Here is an 18,750-nt window from a genome sequence, read left to right as displayed (position 1 = left end):
CTAATCTATTTTTTTCTTTTCAGGAATTAGCTAGTTAATAGCCTTTTAAATAGTTTGCTTATCTTATTCTGTGTGGAAAGGTATTGAAACTAGATTTTCTAAGCAGGAGAATTTAGCTTAATTTTCATTTTATTAAAAAAAGAGCCATTTATAATAAATTAAATAGATATAAAACTATAAAAAGAAAAACTACATATTAAAGTTTAGCAAAAAGCGAAATTAAACATGAAAAGTAAAGGTTCAAAAATATTTTCTAAATAAATAAATAAATACCAACCTAATAAAAAAAAAAAACTAAAATCTTGACCTGACAACAATTTACAAGTTTAGTCAAGTATCTAATTAATATATGAACAATACAAATCATTTGGTTTGTTATTTGCAGGTTATAGCACACATACATCTCTATAAATTAATTAAAGTTTATACTGTGGTTTCAAATACACCTCAAACTTTTCAGTTTTTTTCTATACCTCTGACTTTCATAAACCACAGCATTATATTATGTGAACTTGATAAAAATAAGTATATTTTAAAAAGTACAATATATTTTACATATAAAATATGTGAGAACAAAAAATATTGTAGCTTAAAGATTACGAAAATAAAACTTTAAGCACCACAAGAGCATATAAAACTAGATTAAGAAGCAATTCGTAGAATAATTTTACCACAGGCATGTATGGATGTCATTTGGGTGCTTTAAGACACCAGAAAAACCCTGTGGTTTCACAATTGCCATGGATAACAATCAGTTTATAAAATGTGGTTGTTTACTTACTGCTGACAATGCTTGTATCAGTTCTGTGCAGAATCACCATGACCTGCAGTTGTTCCACCGTCTGTCAGCTATAAATTAAGATGCTAAGTTGAAAAAACCATTGACACTGCAGGGAGTTGAGCTGCTGCAGTAGTTAACGTCATATACCTGCTAAAAGATGTGACCGCATACTTGTACTCTTGCTGATTCATGAACCTTTCTGTACATACAACTAAATAATCAGTTGAGAAACAGACAGCAAGTGGAAAACCGGTCTAGCCTAGAAGCTTAGCATAATGCTAAATGAGGGGCCTGCCTAGAATACAGTATGTGTTCTCTAATAGAATTACAGAAATAACCTGTCCATAAGAAACGTTCGAGGTTACAGAAGTAACCCTTCGTTCCCGGAGGAGGGGAACGGATGTGCCATAGAGTGGATTGATTGAAATCCACGAAATGGTAGGAGTATGGAAAGCGCCATAATGACTGCACCTTACCAACGCCCCCGATGAGGGGATAGTCAAGCAAGTGTGACGCACCCACATCATGGGAGGCGCGGTCCTCCAACGTGTCCCTGGCCCTAATTTATCCTACTTCAACAGAAGTCTTACGGATTTAGATATATTTTTTGGGAAGTCGTGAGCATCTAGATAATTCTAGGAAAATACGACAGTACGTTGGGAAGCGTGCAATCCCGATAGGGAGGACGCTGCGGAGGCCATTCGTTACCCAAGGGGGGATAGATGGCAGAATTTACATATGGACTAGCCCTAAAAGGGGGAGTACGCATAGCAAAAGAGTGGTTAGCGGAGAGGGAAGACACGGGTCCGCCCGGGGGGGGGGACTTAACCGTGGCGGAATAAGCATATGGGATCGCCTAGTGGGGATCACGCATAGCAGGCACCTTTACCCAAAACGCGGGCTGACCAGCGGGCAGACCTACAACGTAGTGGGCCAGCCAGTGACTCCTCCGCTGAGTCAGTGCTGGGGGCCACGGAGGAATCTGCAGGGCTCACCTGACGGGGAACTTTACTGACAGATGAAAAGGCGCACGTACCTCCGTGTTAGAGAGAATGGCGCAGCAAGCGTGTTTCAACACCCTACCGAATTGTTTCCTCAATCACCAAGGGTTACCTAATACCCTTGAGAAAACCGGCTCCACTCGCAGATTTTAAAACCTTGCAAATGTGTTGGGTGTCACCCAGCCCGCAGCTCTACAGATGTCTGTTAGAGAGGCGCTGCGCGCGCGCGCTCGAGAGGATGCGAAACTCCGAGTGGAGTGCGCACGCACTCTCGGGGGACGCGGCTCACCTCAGCTCTGATAGCGAAAGAAAGGCATCCACAATCTAGTGGGAACTTATTTCGGTACGGCACTTCCCTGCTGCCGACCGCCATAACAGACGAAGAGCTGCTCAGATGATCTAAACTCTGAGTGCGGTCCGGATAATACGCAAACGCGAACTGGACAATAAAGAAGGGCTGGGTCTGCCTCCTCCGAGGGCAGCGCTTGCAGGCTCACTACCTCGTATTAAAACGGAGTGGTAGGAACCTTGGGCACATATCGCGGGTGGGGTCTCAGGACGTGAGAGAAAGCCAGCCCAATTACAGGCACGAGTCACTGACCGAAAAATGCCTCCGGGTCCCCGACCCTGTAATCGATATCAACGCGACCAGCAGAGCTGTCTTCAGGGACAGAAAAATACTGAGTCGAGGATCGAAGGGATCTGACGCGGCTTGTGTAGCGAGGGCGAGATCCTATGAGGGCATGAGAGGGGGCGGGGTGGATTAATTCGCTTAGCGCCCCTGAGGAACCGGATGATGAGGTTATGCGTTCCCACGGTGCTGCCAGCCACCGCGTCATGAGAGCGGAGATGGTAGCCACGTAACCTTGAGTGTGGTGGGCGACAGCCTGCTCTCCAGCATCTCTCGGCATAAAAGAAAGCACAACGCTGATCTGGCAAATTACGGGGGTCTTCTCTGCGAGAGACACACCATTCAGTGAATAGACTCCACTTCAGGGCATAGGCGCGCTCGGGGAGGGGGCTCTAGCCCGAGTGACGGTATTAGCCACCGCAATCGGAGGTTACCTAAGTCTTCCTCGCGTCTAAGGACCTCCAAAGATCGGCGAGGGTGCCAGATGGTGCCCTGTCCCTGAGAGAGTAGGTGCTCTCTCGAAGGGACTGCCAGGGGAGGGCTATTGCGAGGGAGAGCTCTGACATCCAGGTCCGGTTGAGCCAGAGGGGCGCAACCAGCAACCTGTTCCTCGTCCTCCCTGACCTTGCACAGTAACTGCGCGAGCAGGCTCACTGGGGGAAACGCGTATTTGCGCATGCCCCGAGGCCAGCTGTAAGCCAGTGCATCCGTGCCGAGAGCACTCGGTCAGGGAAAGAAAAACTGGCAATGAGCGATCTTGGGGGAAGCAACAGATCGATTTGGGCTTCCCCGAATCACGCCCATATCAGCTGAACAGACTCGGGGTGGAGTCTCCATTCTCCAGGACGTAAGGCTGCCGTGAGAGCGCATCGGCTACAGGGTTGAGCTTGCCTGAATATGAATGGCGTGCAGCGATTTCAGCCGCGGATGACTCCGGAGGAGCAGACGGCGGGCGAGCTGAGACATGCGGCGAGAGCGCATACCCCCCATACGGCTGATATACGCCACCGCCGCCGTACTGTCCGTCCTGACCAGCATGTGTTGCCGCTCCAGCACCGGAAAAAAACTGTGGAGAGCGAGAAAAACTGCCAACAGCTCCAGGCGATATGCCAATGCAACTGGGTACCTTTCCACAGGTCCGCAGCCGCATGCCCGCAACGCACAGCCCCCCAGCCCGTGTTGGAAGCGTCTGCTGAAACGACAACAAGACTGGACGCCTGTTCTAGAGACACCCAGGCCTGTAGGAACGAGGGGTCGCTCCAAGGGCTGAGGGCGCGGCGACACAGCGCAGTAACAGAGACTCGGTGTGCGCGCGCGTGCTATGCGCGTCTGGGGACTCGATCGTGAAGCCAGTGCTGAAGTGGTCTCATATAGAGTAATCCGAGCGGCATGAAGCGGCTGCGGATGCCATATGCCCCAGGAGCCTCTGAAATAGTTTCAGTGGGACCACTATTTTACTGTCTAGCTCTCTCAGACAGTACAGCATCAGCTGAGCGCGCTCTCCGGAGAGGCGCGCTGCCATGGTGACCGAGTCCAGCTCCAGCCCGAGAGAAGAGATCCTCTGCACGGGGGCGAGTTTGCTCTTTTCTCGGTTGACCTGAAACCCCAACAGGTGGAAGTGCCGGAGCACTTTGTCTCTGTGCATAATCAATTGCTCCGAGAGAGGGCAAAAATAAGCCAGTCGTAAAGAAATTGAGTATGCAGATGCCCGCGAGCCGAAGGGGCGCTAAGGCACCCTCCGCGGGCTTGGTGAGGACCCGCGGAGACAGAGAGAGCCCGAAGGGGAGGGCTTTGTATTGCCAAGCTCGACCTTCAAACGCCAACCGCAGAAACTGATGGTGGCGAGGAAGAGTGGAGACATAGAAATACGCGTCCATTAGGTCTAATGCTGCAGACCAACCCAGAGGACGAACGCACCGGAGGATGCGCTTCTGCGTGAGCATTCTGAACGGCAGCTTGTGCAGACAGCGGTTCAAAACGCGCAGATCTAGGATTGGCCGTGACCCACCACTCTTTTTGGGCACGATGAAGTGTGGGCTGTAAAACCCGCTCTCCATCTCGGCTGGAGGGAGCGGCTCGATTGCATCCTTCGCCAGGAGGACAGCAATCTCCTCTCGCAAGACAGGGGCGGACAGGGGGCTGACCCTGGTGAATACACACCCGTGACTTGGGGAGCCGTTTCGCGAACTGAATCGCATAGCCGAGTCTGATTGTGCGTATGAGCCACCGCGAAGAGCTGGCCCGCGCTAACCAGGCAGGCAGAGCTGTCGCTAATGGACTCATCGCTACAATCGCTGACGTACCAGCAGAGGGGCAGCGCGGAGAGGGTGTGCTGATCCGGGAAGCGCGCGGGTCCCACGGAAAAGCTGGAGGTGAGATATTTGCTCTCACTCCGCACCCGAGCTCCGGAGGGGAGGCTCGAGGGGTGGGAGAAAGGAGACCGTCCTCCCAGCGCTCGTGAGCCACTGGCGAAACGCACCGAATCTGCAAGCTAGAAAGCATAGCGTCCCAGACTGGCAGATTTCGGGCTGTCACATCCGGGGAAGTGGAAAAGTGCCCTTTCATAATGTTTTCATGGCAGTAAAAAAGTGCCGTTGGAAATGGGGCCCCGCCCTCCAGCGGGGAAAGAGCAAGTTCCCTCTTCTCCAGATGGCCTGTCCCAGGGACGCTTCGCGGTCCGTTGCCAGACTTAGCGGCGTTCTGGGCAGGGGGGCTGCCTGCTTCCGAGGTGCCCGACACGCTCGCTTCGCCAGAGGCGTGTGCGGGGGCGGACCAGCTCTTGAGGCGGGCGCCTTCGGCGAGGAGCAAGTATGAATGGCACGGCGGGCGGAGCGGGCTACGGACCGCCGATAAGACATCACCCATCAACTGCTCTCTCACCGCCTTGAACTCCTGGGTGAATTCACAGACAGTGTCGCCGAACATGGCTTGGGATATGGGGAAAGTCAAGAAAGCGGACCTTGTCGACTTCGCGCATATCAGCCAGGGGTGGCGCTCTTGGATCACTAATGTGGACATCGTTCTCCCCAACGCACACGCAGTGGACTCAGTAGTCCGAAGAGCTAAGTCGGCGGCGGTGCGAAGCTCGTAAGCCTGGGTTAGACCCATCCTCGTGCAGCTCGGCCAGTGCCTGCGCTTGGTAGCGCTGGTAGGTGGCTATCGCATGCAAGGCGGAAGCAGCCTGGCCCGCAGCTATGTAAGCTCTAGCTCCGAGGGAGGCAGATAACTTACAGGCTTTGGATGGGTGACGAGGCGGACCCCGCCAAGAAGAGGCGCCGCGCGGATTCACCGCCATCGCGCACTCAACCTGAGGAAGCAGCCCGGGAAAGCACGGCTAACATGTCCGTTTTAGGATCCGTAGTGACAGCGCTCACCAGCCCGAAGGGGGCGAGCGGGTCTGGATAATCATCGGACAATGAAAGCCCACCCTCCGATGCCGCGGTGGACATCTGGTCTCCGGTGTCATCGGGCGTAAGGGCTACCATCTGTTAGACGGATCGCTTCCCCCGCCCGAAGCTTGGATGGAGCGCTTAGAGGAGCGGGAGGTCCGCGGGCCCGTGGGCGACGGATATTCTCTCTGAAACCCTCAGATCTGTCCGAGTGCCCGCTGCAGAGCAGGGGACAACTGGGGTGGTTCACCCTTTTGCAAAGGCTAGCCGCGATCTTTACTGCGCAACAGTCATGGCATCACAATGACGACATGAACTGCCCGCGAGCAGTGCATTAACATGCTGGACCCCCCAGACATGTAACGCAGTGCCCGTGCCCATCATCCGAGGACAGGAAACCACCGTATCCAAAAACGCACAGTCGGAGCGCCGTCCTGAAAAGGACGTGCTGCACGACTGTGTTGCTCTTTCTGTGAAGTTTGCAACTTTATACGCACCGCTCTGGAGGACCGGACCCAAAGAACGCCAGGCAAGGGAGAAACCCAGCTCGACCGTCTGCCGCTGCGTGTACACACTCTGGACCGGGAGAATGCTCTCGTTCGCTCAGAATCGCTGGTCACAGCAGGAGGAACCCTCATCGACTCGATCAGAAAGTCTCTGAAGCGAAAAGGATGGCGTCTGCTCGCTCCAGGTGTGCTTATATGCTGGGATAATTGGCAATGAAGTACACCTGTGCAAGCTTACGCTGCCAATTCATTGCATTCATTGGCCCGTTCAATACTCTTTCAGACAAGCGGCTTCTGAACCGAATCCTCCCATTTCGTGGATTTCAATCAATCCACTCTATGGCACTGAAGTTCCCCAACCGAAGGGGAACTCTACGAGCGAGGCAGCTAACTAAAACTTGACTGAGTGCATCACTCCCAATGATTTGATAATGCCCATGAGGCTCAATATTCAATTTTAGAGGAGACAAACCCACAAAATGACACACTTGTACACTGAAATGGATTTGAAAAAAAAAAAAAAAAATGGTACACTCACTACACCACTCTATTCAACAATAGATTCTTTACAGTGGAAAAGGTCTCCGTAGAAGCAGAATCTTCCTTTAAAGGTCACACCAGATGCCCATTTTACATAAGTTGATTAGAATCTAGGTTTTAATGAAAACTTTACAACTTACTTGGGTTAAAGTTCCCAACAGTAGAGTAAATAAACATCCTTTTTACCCTGTCAAAAAGACCCCAATCCACAATGAGCCATTCCGTTTCATATCTCTTTACATATTAATGAGCTTCTGCTTCCCCACCCCTCTCAGAGGCTGTAGGATCACAGCCAGAAACCAAACAATTAGCACTAACGAAAGACAGCTGTGTTGTTTCCTTGCATTTGCTTTTGTCTGATACTGACTGGACCAAAAAGCTATGCGTGAACACACCAAATAGACAGCAGCTGATTTAGGGTGCTTTCACACTTGGTCCAAATACCTGATCTGAATCCAAGTACGATTGTTCCCCCGTGGCTGGTTTGTGTTCACACCGTCTTTTTTCCTTCCAGTACACTTGCATCATTAATCTGCTGTTTTGAGTTCAGCTGTTGCTAGGTGAGGGCTACGAAAGCAAAGTGGCAAAATAGAGATGTCCGCATATCACGGTCAAATCTGCTTTTACTGAATCTTATACAGAGCCACTTGCATCTATCTGCCGCAAAAACATAAAAAATGTTCAGAACATTACACTATGTCTTCCGATGATGTTTTTGGTGGAGACAAGCAGATATTGTCACAGTTTGCACTGGGTCAGTCACACTTGTCACCAAGGTAGATATACAGAAATACACACATGAATGAACGTTATAAAAACTAACGTTTGTTGTACAGTTGGCGGTTCTCTTCCGTTGTTTGATTCAATTGCATTCATTTCAAAAGTGAGCCATACTCCAGACCACCTCTTTCAGGCGGACTTGGGTATGGTTTACTGGTGCTTACACAAGTTTAGAAGACAGTGTTTACACTAGCTAAACGTACCGTACGATGATAACCTGACGAGAGGTGACATGTGGAACACGCCACACTAAAGCCCAACTGCAGTGTCTTAAAAAACAAGTAAAGCCCTTACGGCAGCCTGATTTTTACCACGTTTTCAGATTTTACCACATTCTCACCCTGTTTTTTAATTGTTTATTTTATTTTTAGCCTTTGTTTTACCTGCTTTCTAGAACCGTGCTTTACCAGACTCAGACCCCATTTTTGTGTTCAGCTCCTCTCTGTGTCTCAAGTCCGCCGATGTATGTGTCAAGCCACTGGACAAACTGGTAATAGCGGAAAAGCTGTCCATACGGAGCTAAGTGATCAGCTGTTAAGTGAGAAAAAGTATGTCGTCACACTGCCCTCGTAGTGTTCACTTTAAAGTTGAAATGCAGTCATACAGTACGTAGCTCTGGCTACATAATTTGTGATCTCCAGAATTGTATATAGGTGTATGTTTCAGAATGAGCCTATGTTGAAAAAAATGTTATGGTAATTTATAGTAAATAACTAAAAGTAATAACCAAACAGTGATAAGTACTTTAGTATAAACTGAGGTGTATAATTTAAATAGTGTAGAAAACAGTACATTATTGCCTGTTTTGTTTATTACTATAGTTGTTGTTTTACCAGCAAGTATAGAATTACTACAGCAATTTAATTAAATGTACTATACTATGGTTCAAAATCTCTATGGTATTCACTATAAATTACTATAGTATTTTTTTCATGTAAATGTGTCATGTTTTCATGTACAGTTTATTTATTGCTTCAATGGCAGGAAACATTTCAAGTCAATAGAAAACTTGTTGCTCTTTATGATAGAGGAATCCAACATATGTGCTTTTTTTCTATTTATATCTCGTTTAAAGTATAGTATAAATCAGAAAAAAATATGAACTTTCCTCTGTCTTCCATTCATATTTTTTTTATTGCCTGCCCTCCATCTGAATTTGATGTATCCCCAGGATCATGTGATAGCAAACAACCTATTCAGTTTATTATAAACAAGCTCCATTTTTACTTTTTAACTTGTCTGAGCTGGCAGAAACTAAATACAAACAAATCCTTTTAAAACTTGTTTACTGAAAGGTTCCATGGGGACAAAATGGGGTTAGAGAATTTGTGCCACTTTAAAAATATTGCATTCTTCACCTTTAAATGTTGAACAAAACACAGACATGAATCACATCTTAGAGTCCTGAGATTCTGTGGGAGACCTGTTCCAGGACACCTGTCCTTAATTTGCAAGAACATGCGCTCAACAAATGTTGAGTTTTAGTAATGCAAAATGAATCAACATTCTCGGAACATGTGTTAACCAGATTCATGGTCTCATCAACATTGTAGTATACACATGTCACAAAATATGCATCAGACTGAGCCAATATTGGCTTAAACATGGAACTGTACAACATTTGTTACTGTGAATTAAAGAAGTGATCGTTAAAGTAAAACTCAACATTTATAAATAACATATGTGGTGTACCACAAAGCCATGGTGTAATATTGACACATCCCTCTTTTTGCAAAAAAATTATCTATAATGCATTTATTTACAAGGAAAGTGCAGAACATACAGTGTGTTTCTTGAATTAAATAAAATGTCTAAGAGATACATTGATTAAGAAAAAGTAATAAAATTAATCTTTACACTTTAACTGGCATTATAACTGCCTGGTTGACATTTTATCAATAGGTTATTATAAAAAAATGGAACACAATTACATAAAGAATGTGTTATGGAAGTGGAAGAGTGGAAGTTAAAGTGTTAAAGAAGTTAAGTAACTCTTCTCATAACACATTAGATAAGCTGAGGTAATAGTATCCTCCAACTCTCAGGAGCAGTGTGTTTTGGAGGCAACTCAACAAAAGCACAGTAGTCAGCATGATTGCTATGCTCAACACAAACACATCAATGTTTTGTACTGACATAGAAATGTTTTGATCCATTAACCATAGGCCTATCCCTAAATCTAATCCAGATAAACATTGTTTAGTGCTTTTTTCTAAAAATGATAGACAGCTATTTTTTTTGTGATATTTGTAAAAGTCCAAACCTGCTCCAAAGACAATAATTCATACATACCTGTTTAAATTGTGTCTTTTTTTCTTTTTTTTTTACTAAATAAATTAAATAAATATAAAGATTGCAAAAATGGTACTGTTTTTATTGTGTTTTTTATCAAGTAGATGAGCCATGGTAAACAGAAGAGACTTTTTACACATTGCCAAATCATAGTGTTTATTACCGGCAGCGAGCTCCTGTGGTCTGTGTGGGTCCTGTGTGGGTCCTAATGTCCTAGTATAGTGAAGGGAACTCTATGCTGCTTTGTGAACACCGTCTTTTACATGAGATGTTAAACTGAGGTCCTGACTCTCTGTGGTTGTTAAAAATCCTGGACAAATTTTGGCATCCTGGACAAATTTGCCGACTGGAATCTGTCTATCATGGCCTCCTAACCATCCCCATATCTTAATCGGCTTCATCGCTCTGCTTTCTCTCCACCAATTAGCTAGTGTGCAATCTGGCGCAATATGGCTGCCATCGCATCATCCAGGTAGATGCTGCACACTGGTGGTGGATGAGGAGATTCCCACCTGTGTAAAGCGCTTTGAGTGTCCAGAAAAGTGCTATATAAATGTAAGATATCATTAATATCATTAATAAAAACAAATGTCACTTGCAATATAATTAAAATCTTCACAGTGACAAAGCAGTGGGGTGGATGAGATTCACTCTGTGTCTCTGGATATTGTTTGGCTGTCTTGGCTGACATGCCTCTACAATATCACATGGAGGTTGGGGACAGTACCTCTGGACTGGGCAACAGGGGTGGTGGTTCTCATTTTTAAGGAGGGGGACCAGAGGGTGTGCTCCAACTATAGGGGCATCATAGTCCTCAGCCTCCATGTGAAAGTCTATGCCAAGGTACTGGAGAGGAGGATAAAGCCAATGATTGAAACTAGGATTCAGGAGGAACAATGTGGTTTTCGTCCAGGCCGTGGTACATTGGACCAGCTCTATACCCTCACCAGGTGCTCGAAGGTTCATGGAAATATGCCCAACCAGTCCACATGTGTTTTGTGGACATGGAGAAGGCATTCGACTGTGTCCCTCGTGGCGTTCTGTGGAGGGTGCTCTGGGAGTATGGGATCAGAGGCGCTCTGTTAAGGGATGTCTCATCCCTGTATGAACAGAGATTGGTTCGCATTTCTGGCAATAAGTCAGACTTGCTTCCAGTGCATGTTGAACTCCGGCAGGGCTGCCCATCGTCACCAATTCTGTTAATAAATTTTATGGACAGAATTACAAAGCGTAGCCTTGGACTGGGGGGGGTCTGGCTCTGCAATTCGCAGACAATTTAGTTTTGTTGGCTTCATCGAACATGGACCTTCAGGATGCACTGGGGTGGTTTGCTGCCAAATGTGATGTGGCTGAAATGAGAATAAGCACATCCAAGTCCAAGGCCAAGGTGCTCCTAACTCTATGTGGAGAAGTTCAAGTATCTTGGGCCTTTGTTCATGAGGTAGGGAAGGATGGAACATGAGATTGGCAGGCAGATTGGTGCAGCGGCAACAGTAACGCAGTCGATGCATCAGCCCCTTGTGGTAAAGAAGAATGTGGTGAGCCAAAAGGCAAAGCTCTCGATTTACCTGTTAATCTACATTCCTACTCTCGCCTATGATCATGAGCTTTAGGTCATGACCAAAAGAACAAGATCTCAGATACAAGTGGCCAAAATGCAGCATCTAAGAGCGTACCCCTATAGATAGAGTATGGAACTCTGTAACCCGGGAGGAGTTTGGCATAGAGCAGCAGCTCCTCCACATCGAGAGGAGGACACACTGTTTCAGTTGCTTTCTGGATGCGTACCTAGGGAGATGTTCCAGGCATGTCCCACCGGGAGGAGGCCTCAGGGAAAACCGAGGACACGCTGCTGAGACTATGTCTCTCGGGTGGTCTGGGAATGCCCCAGGATCCCGGAGAAGCTAGAAGAAGTCTCTGGGAAAAGGGAAGTCTGGGGTTCTCTCCTAAGACTGCTGCCCACGCAACCCTGCCCCAGAAAAGCGGATGAAAAGAAAATTAAATTAAATAATATAATAAATGGTACAAGAAATCAAATGTATACATTTGACTTAAATGTTCTCACAAATTGAGTCAACAAGTTTCACTATTTGTGATGACAAAACTGCATAAATATGAGTAAACAAGTCTCTTTTAAAAGCATAAGTATTATGAGTAAAAGTTCTCTTTTACCACCTTTTACCACCCGGATATTTCTGGCTAGTTGTGTAAAACAGGAACAGATCCTGTCAGTGTTTCCATTATTTAACATGCTCTACCATTAAGGCTAAAAAAAAAAAGTCAACATCATTCACTTACACTTTAGTTAGTGATGTGGAATTAACAATATTGTGTGCTTTTATTGCTCACTTGTCCCTATACCACATATATATCAATGTACGAAACATCCGGGCGCAAACGGATTATGTTAAAGAAAGAGTTTTTCTGACCCTGGATAAGGTCTCCCACAAAACAGATTTTTATAAGCTGTGAAATTAAGTGATTTGTTAACGTTGTCAAGCTGTGTTAAGTACAACAAGACACCATGTTATGTGCTCATGAAAATAAACATGCACAGATGATTCAAGAAAAAGGTGTGTAAGCAGATGCTACATTGTGTTTACAAAAGCCATGAACATGGTTTCATGGTTACAGGGTTTTTTTGTGAGGCTGTCCATTACATTTTATCGCAAGTTTTTCTTTCATCTGAACTCGTGTTCTGGATTCTCACTGGGTTCAAGGACAGCTTGATTTTATCGGCAATATCATTGACAGAAGTCATGCTCTCAGAATTATTCAGTAAGCCTTACAGTAAACTATGATGTTGTTTTTACTGGTCAGTACATTATTGGTTAGACCCTAGAACAATCTTTGTCTGTAAATAAATTATTCACCATATGCCACCAAGGCTGTACTCACACTATGTACAGTTGCCTTGAACCAGGCCAAAGCACAGTAAGAATGATAAATAAATCTGTATCAAACAGTCCCTTAAAAGTCACGTCTCGCTTTCTGTTTCGGACTCAGGCAAGTTTTGCTCTCACACACAAGCATACCGCGCCAAGGCCCAAATGAACACCTCTTCCAACTGGGCCCTTTCCGGCCAAGTGAACCGTGCCTGAGCCCGATTCAGAGCACTCACACTTCTCAAACGATCCGGGCACGGTTCGGATAGCATAGTGTGAGTAGGCCCCAGGAGAAACAATAGGGAATCAGATAATTAACCATTTTACTACACATTAAATTGTCTTTAAATGTATTACAATGACTTAAAATTATCATATTGTTCACTATAATAGCTACTATAATGATAACAGCAACAACAACAGATTTAGTTGGCAATTAGTTAAATTATTTGTAGATTAAAGTTTATCTACAACTAAAATGCGACATGAGATAAGGTGTTTAAGCAACACTCACATTCTTTAAGTTTCTTTAAGAAACCTGCAGTTTCCTTATTCATTGCAGTGCTTTTGCCAAACAGTTTCTGATTCACACAATCTTAATCAATCCATAATTTTCCCTGAGGTTTTTGAGTTGTCATCAGCTCCTGTTAGTTGTTGGTTTGACAGTGATCATAGTTATCGGCTATGCATGTCAAAGCAGACGTAAAAATCTAAGACAACTAAATCATGGCCAAAATAACAGAGTGAGTCCAGCTTTAGGTGATTTATTCGTAATCTTTGTAATGATTAGGACTGATTATTGCTTGATACAATGTCAAAAGATGCTGTGTGAAACTCTTCACTTCTTTGTGAGTTTAATAATTTCATAACAGATTCAGTTTCCCAGTAATGGGTTGCAGCTGGAAGGGCATCCGCTGCGTAAAACATATGCTGGATAAGTTGGTGGTTCATTCCATTGTGGCGACCCCAGATTAATAAAGGCACTAAGCTGAAAAGAAAATGAATGAATGAATGGATGAATAAATTAATGAATGAAAGAAAAACAGTTTCAGAGTTTAATATACACCATCTCTTGCTCCAACAAGAAGCCATATTGCATTAACACCATGCAACCTTAGTTAAGGGGAAAGAATTGGTTTTCCCTATGCCAATTATCTAGAAAATGATGTGAGGGAACTGTTTAATGTTATTATGGTAAATCCAACAAATCCAATGAATTTTATACTCAAGGTAATAATCAGGGTTGTATTTTACAATAAAATAATTAAAATCTTTACCTCTGAAGCCTGATTAATACCATGAGTGTGGAGTGTTTACATTTCTTTTGTCATGTTTTTACTCTTCAGTGTCATGTTTCCAGCTATATCTTATTATTAAATCTCATTATCCAGATAGTCAGTGTAAAGCATTATCCTATTTGCTTTGCTCTTCATCCCATCTTGCACTTATTAAAGGCTTCACACAGAAATTCACAAAATCTGGAAAATAAATATTATATATATATATATATATATATATATATATATATATATATATATATATATATATATATATATATATATATATATATATATATATATAAATGAAAGACTATGAATTAACTACATGTTATCCAACCTGGATGCTAAAGTATAATTATGCTGCAGAGTTTAATTTAATTAAATACTAAAGGCTCAAATAGTTTCATGAGCAGCTTCCTAAAAGCTTCTTAGAAAAACCAAGGCCATGTTCTAACACTGGCCACAATATCCTCCTAGAAAGAATCTTACTGCACTTTTGGTAATTTTAAACATCCCCCATTGCTTGACTAATGTTATTCAGGTGCCTGATGGAAACCATTTCCTGAAATACTGAACAATATAAGAAACAGATCAGCACTCTGGCTCCCCCAGCAGGTGGATTTCAAAACACAACTTTCATTACACCTGAAAGACAACACTATTCCTTCACAACACCTTAATTTTCATACATCAAATACATTTTTATTCACTCTCGTATCTTATAAAGTTTCATTAGTTATTGTCTCTAATGTGTTATGTGCTGTCTCTTAGATTTCATTTAGTTAAGGTTTCATTAGTTAAAGTATTTACTAACATGAACTAAAAATGAGCAATACATAATTATAGTATCTATACATCTTTGTTAACTTTAGTTAATAAAAATGAAGTTGTTTATTGTTAGTTCATGTTAATAGGGTATATGAACACAGACTTTTAATTTTAGTCAGCTAGCCCCAGGGCTTCTGGTTATTTTGTCATTCCATACAAAATCGCCACATTTAAGATCCGATTTCTTTAACAAAAACAGTGATCTTCACTGAGATACGTTGTAAACTAAGTATCAGGCCAATCACGAAGCACTGCATTAAATTATATTTTTCCACACCATGTATTTAAAATATAGAAATTTATTTTACTTCAGTGCTTTCAATGGAATTTCTGCACTAGACTGATGCTAATAATGGTGCCTGCATTTAAACTTTCATCCATTTTTTTTACAACTATTTTCTTTAACAACCAAATTGGATGCTTAATTCAATTTAACTGATTATGTTTGAACATCACAACAAAAGGAACTTCATGAAACTGAAAATAGTCACATAAACTTTTCACTGGAAGTTCATTATTGGCTAAAAACACTAGCTCAACATATAGTGCATCCATAGTGCATTAATGTTAAAAACCATGAATTTCAATGCATTAATAAATGCACAACTATGTTATTCGTGTTAGTAAATAGGTAACATTAACTAATGAAACCTTAAATAAATAAAATCTTGTTGTACACAACTGCATGTTTATTAGCTAACTACATGAGGAAACTAGCTAGAGAAGATAATAAATTGTGTCGGAAAGAATGCAGAGGATTTTTCCCTTCTCTCTCTTTCTCTCTCTCTCTCTCTCTGTGGAAGCATGTGATCAGTCTGGATGGAGCTCGGCTGCTAATTCAATCAGACAGGAACAAAAAGATTTAAAGTTTGCAGGGTGGTTGGGTTAATTGTTTCATATTTCCAGCCAAATCGATTTGGAGCCACAAATATATGTAAAGGGATTTACAAATATTTAACTAATTTGAAAAGAAAGAAAATAAAATCCACAAAGTCAAAATTAAAATAAGCACATAACTAAACAATATCAGACTAGTCAATCTAAACATTGCAACATATGCTCATTCTGAAAACGTAGCCATATAAAGATTTCTGAAGATTTCAAATTATGTATGGCAAAAGTACATATGGCTGCATTTCGGCTTTAAAACAAAGGCTACGGGGTGGTATGATGGCATTCATTTTAGCGCTTACCAGCTAATCGCTTACCTCCGTCTGGATGGCTTTTCTGCTGTTACCAATTTGTCCAGTGGCTCGCCGCATACATTGGCGGAATTAGGACAAAGAGAGGAGTGGACCAGGTTGACGAGGTTCAAGTCCAGCGAAGAACGGTTGCAAAAAGCAGGTAAAAACAAAAACAAAAGCCAAAAAAATTAATAAAAAAAATAAACAAGTAAATAACAGGGTAGAAATGTGGTAAATTATGTAAATGTGGTAAAAATTCAAGATATATTTTCTAAACACTGTCGGTTTGGTTTTGAAAAATTGGTGGGCGGGTCAATCTGCTTTTTAAAACACTATTGGTTGGGTTTAGGGAAGGAGGAAGGTGGGTCAGCCGATCGGTCAGTAACTCAGTCAGTCAACAGTGGCCTCTAGTGGATTTAGGCAAGAACAGCAGGTGTGAATGACACTCGCACGAGAATTTTGAGATCTCAAAAAGCATACACAGCGACCACTGGTAGATTTTCGAAAACAAAAACTGCAAATAATGTACCTCCTGGGACGTATTTGATGCTCTCCAGAAATGTATATATATGGGTACGTTTTCAGAATGAGCCCAGGTTGCATCAAAAATTTGCACAAATATGTTTTTGTCACAAACATAACTTTGTCTGAAAATTATTTGCGGATTGCTTTTTCAGTGTTTGTAAATTGCTACACACATTTGACCATTTATTCTGGCACATTTATGGATTTTTTAATTTTTTATTTATTTATTTTTTGTATTGGAATGCACACAAATCCATTAATTTGTTCAATATTCATCTGTTATGCATTTATCTATAGTTCAAATTCTATCTGGAAAAATGTGACTATTCCAACCTAATATTTTTCCCTGAATTTGTTCAGAAAGAATATATTAAACTGAGGTAATCTGACAGCAAAGACATTTATAATCTCACAAAAGATTTCATTGTACAGTGCTGTGTTTTTTTAAACTTTCTACCAAATACGGTCTGCTCAAAAATATTAAGCGGCAAAACAGCAATAATGTTTCCTGATTTTTTTGTTGTTGTTTTTTTCGCACTCTTATTTTCTACTGCATTTTGGATGAACTAAAACACTAAAAGTATTAAAAAAAACCTTTTGTGCTGAAAAAAAAACAAGAACAACATTTTCCTCATTATAAGAGAGATACCATAAAGTTTTATGCACTTCCTTTCTGGTTATTTATTGGTTTAGTCTCAGCTTGTCGTTATCTGCACAAAGAATTTAGCAGTGGAAAGTCTGATCTCCGAAACATGGTTGCTAATTCAGAAGTGATGTAAGACCTCTGAAAGAGAAGCAATGAAGCAGGAATGAGTGTCTATTTTGGGCCTTGCCATGCAGACGCCAGTAAAAAATCAGACAAAGTCAAAGGTCGATCAGTAGGTTTGCTATTGGATGTCGGTCTGAGTCAAATCACAAACAGCTGACCTCACTGACCTGCTCAACACACCATGAAATAACATTAGGTGCATTAGTTTAATCTGACTTTAAAGGGTTACAATCAGTTTTGTGACTTCAGCAAATCGAGTCAAACTATTACAACCCAGATTTTTCCTTGTCACTATTATATTATGAACTCTAAGAATTAAATTCCTTGAATGCATTGGCAACAACAAAGATGGGCTGATTATTCTAAACCACTGCTTCCTGGAAATGCACAAATTCATTATGTAATTCAAAAACCATTTAAAAAAGAGAAAACCTGAATATTACTAGGACACATATGTCTGAAAACGAAAACCTGCTGGGGAAAAAAATTAACAAACCGATGTGTTGAAATCAAAAACATCATTAAATATAGTACAAAAAGAGAGATAGAGAGAGAGAGAGAGAGAGAGAGAGAGAGAGAAACCTCACATATTGCTAGGACACACATCTGAAACCCACTAAATCAGAATTTTGCTCAGGAATGCTAAAAACATCCTACAGGCTCATTCTTAACATCTGATTCTGGCAAAACCAGAAATTATCTCTTGTGGGTTTTATAGGGGTGGGAATCCCGTTAACTCATAATACAATAGTATCACAATATTTTGCCCCTGATATTGATATATCACAACGATTCTTCAATATATCGATATAACACAAGAAAACCATCCACGATTTATCACAATATTTGTAAAGGAATGAGAAAAAATGCATCAAAAAGTTATTATATTAACAGCATATGCTTTATAGAATCAGAACAGTGTAAAACAAGAGTTATAAGCTGTCAAACAAGACGTGCAGAGAGACGTTTGTGACTGAAAGGGCACATCTCTAAATTAGTCATAGCAGCAGAATGTCCATTTTGTGGAATATAGCCTACATTTAAGAAAACACTGCCAACATAAATAAGTTCTGTAAAATTAAGACACTTAATACAACATTGACAACTTATTTAATGCATTTTATGCTTTTATTTTTTGCATTTTTTTTTTATTAATCAGCCAAAATCATTCTCACTAGATTAAAAAACTTTCTTCAAAAACAGTAACTGATCAGAATGCTCAGAGAGGTGAACACAGACTCCTCTGAGCACTTTTAGTGTCTCGAGCAGTGGAGAACAGTTATTTTGTCATCAAATAAAAAAAGGAACTTTTAACAGTTTTTTATTTCCCTTAGGCTATATTTTCAGCCAAAATTCTAA

At 42.3% G+C, this 18,750-nt stretch overlaps 1 long non-coding RNA gene across 1 annotated transcript; it reads left to right on the top strand.

The window, feature by feature from the left end:
• The first annotated feature begins 1,390 nt into the window (after positions 1-1,390).
• On the top strand, positions 1,391-5,182 carry LOC147841794 (uncharacterized). Its single transcript, XR_015502180.1, has 3 exons — positions 1,391-3,549; positions 4,318-4,629; positions 4,672-5,182. It is a non-coding gene; the product is annotated as an uncharacterized LOC147841794 (long non-coding RNA).
• Positions 5,183-18,750: the final 13,568 nt, after the last annotated feature.

The sequence above is a fragment of the Danio rerio genome, chromosome 11 (genome assembly GCF_052040795.2).
Source record: "Danio rerio strain M-AB ecotype USA chromosome 11, GRCz13ab, whole genome shotgun sequence".
Taxonomy (NCBI): Eukaryota; Metazoa; Chordata; class Actinopteri; order Cypriniformes; family Danionidae; genus Danio; species Danio rerio.
Note: the sequence above shows the minus strand (reverse complement) of the source record. Positions and strands in the feature narration are given on the sequence as shown.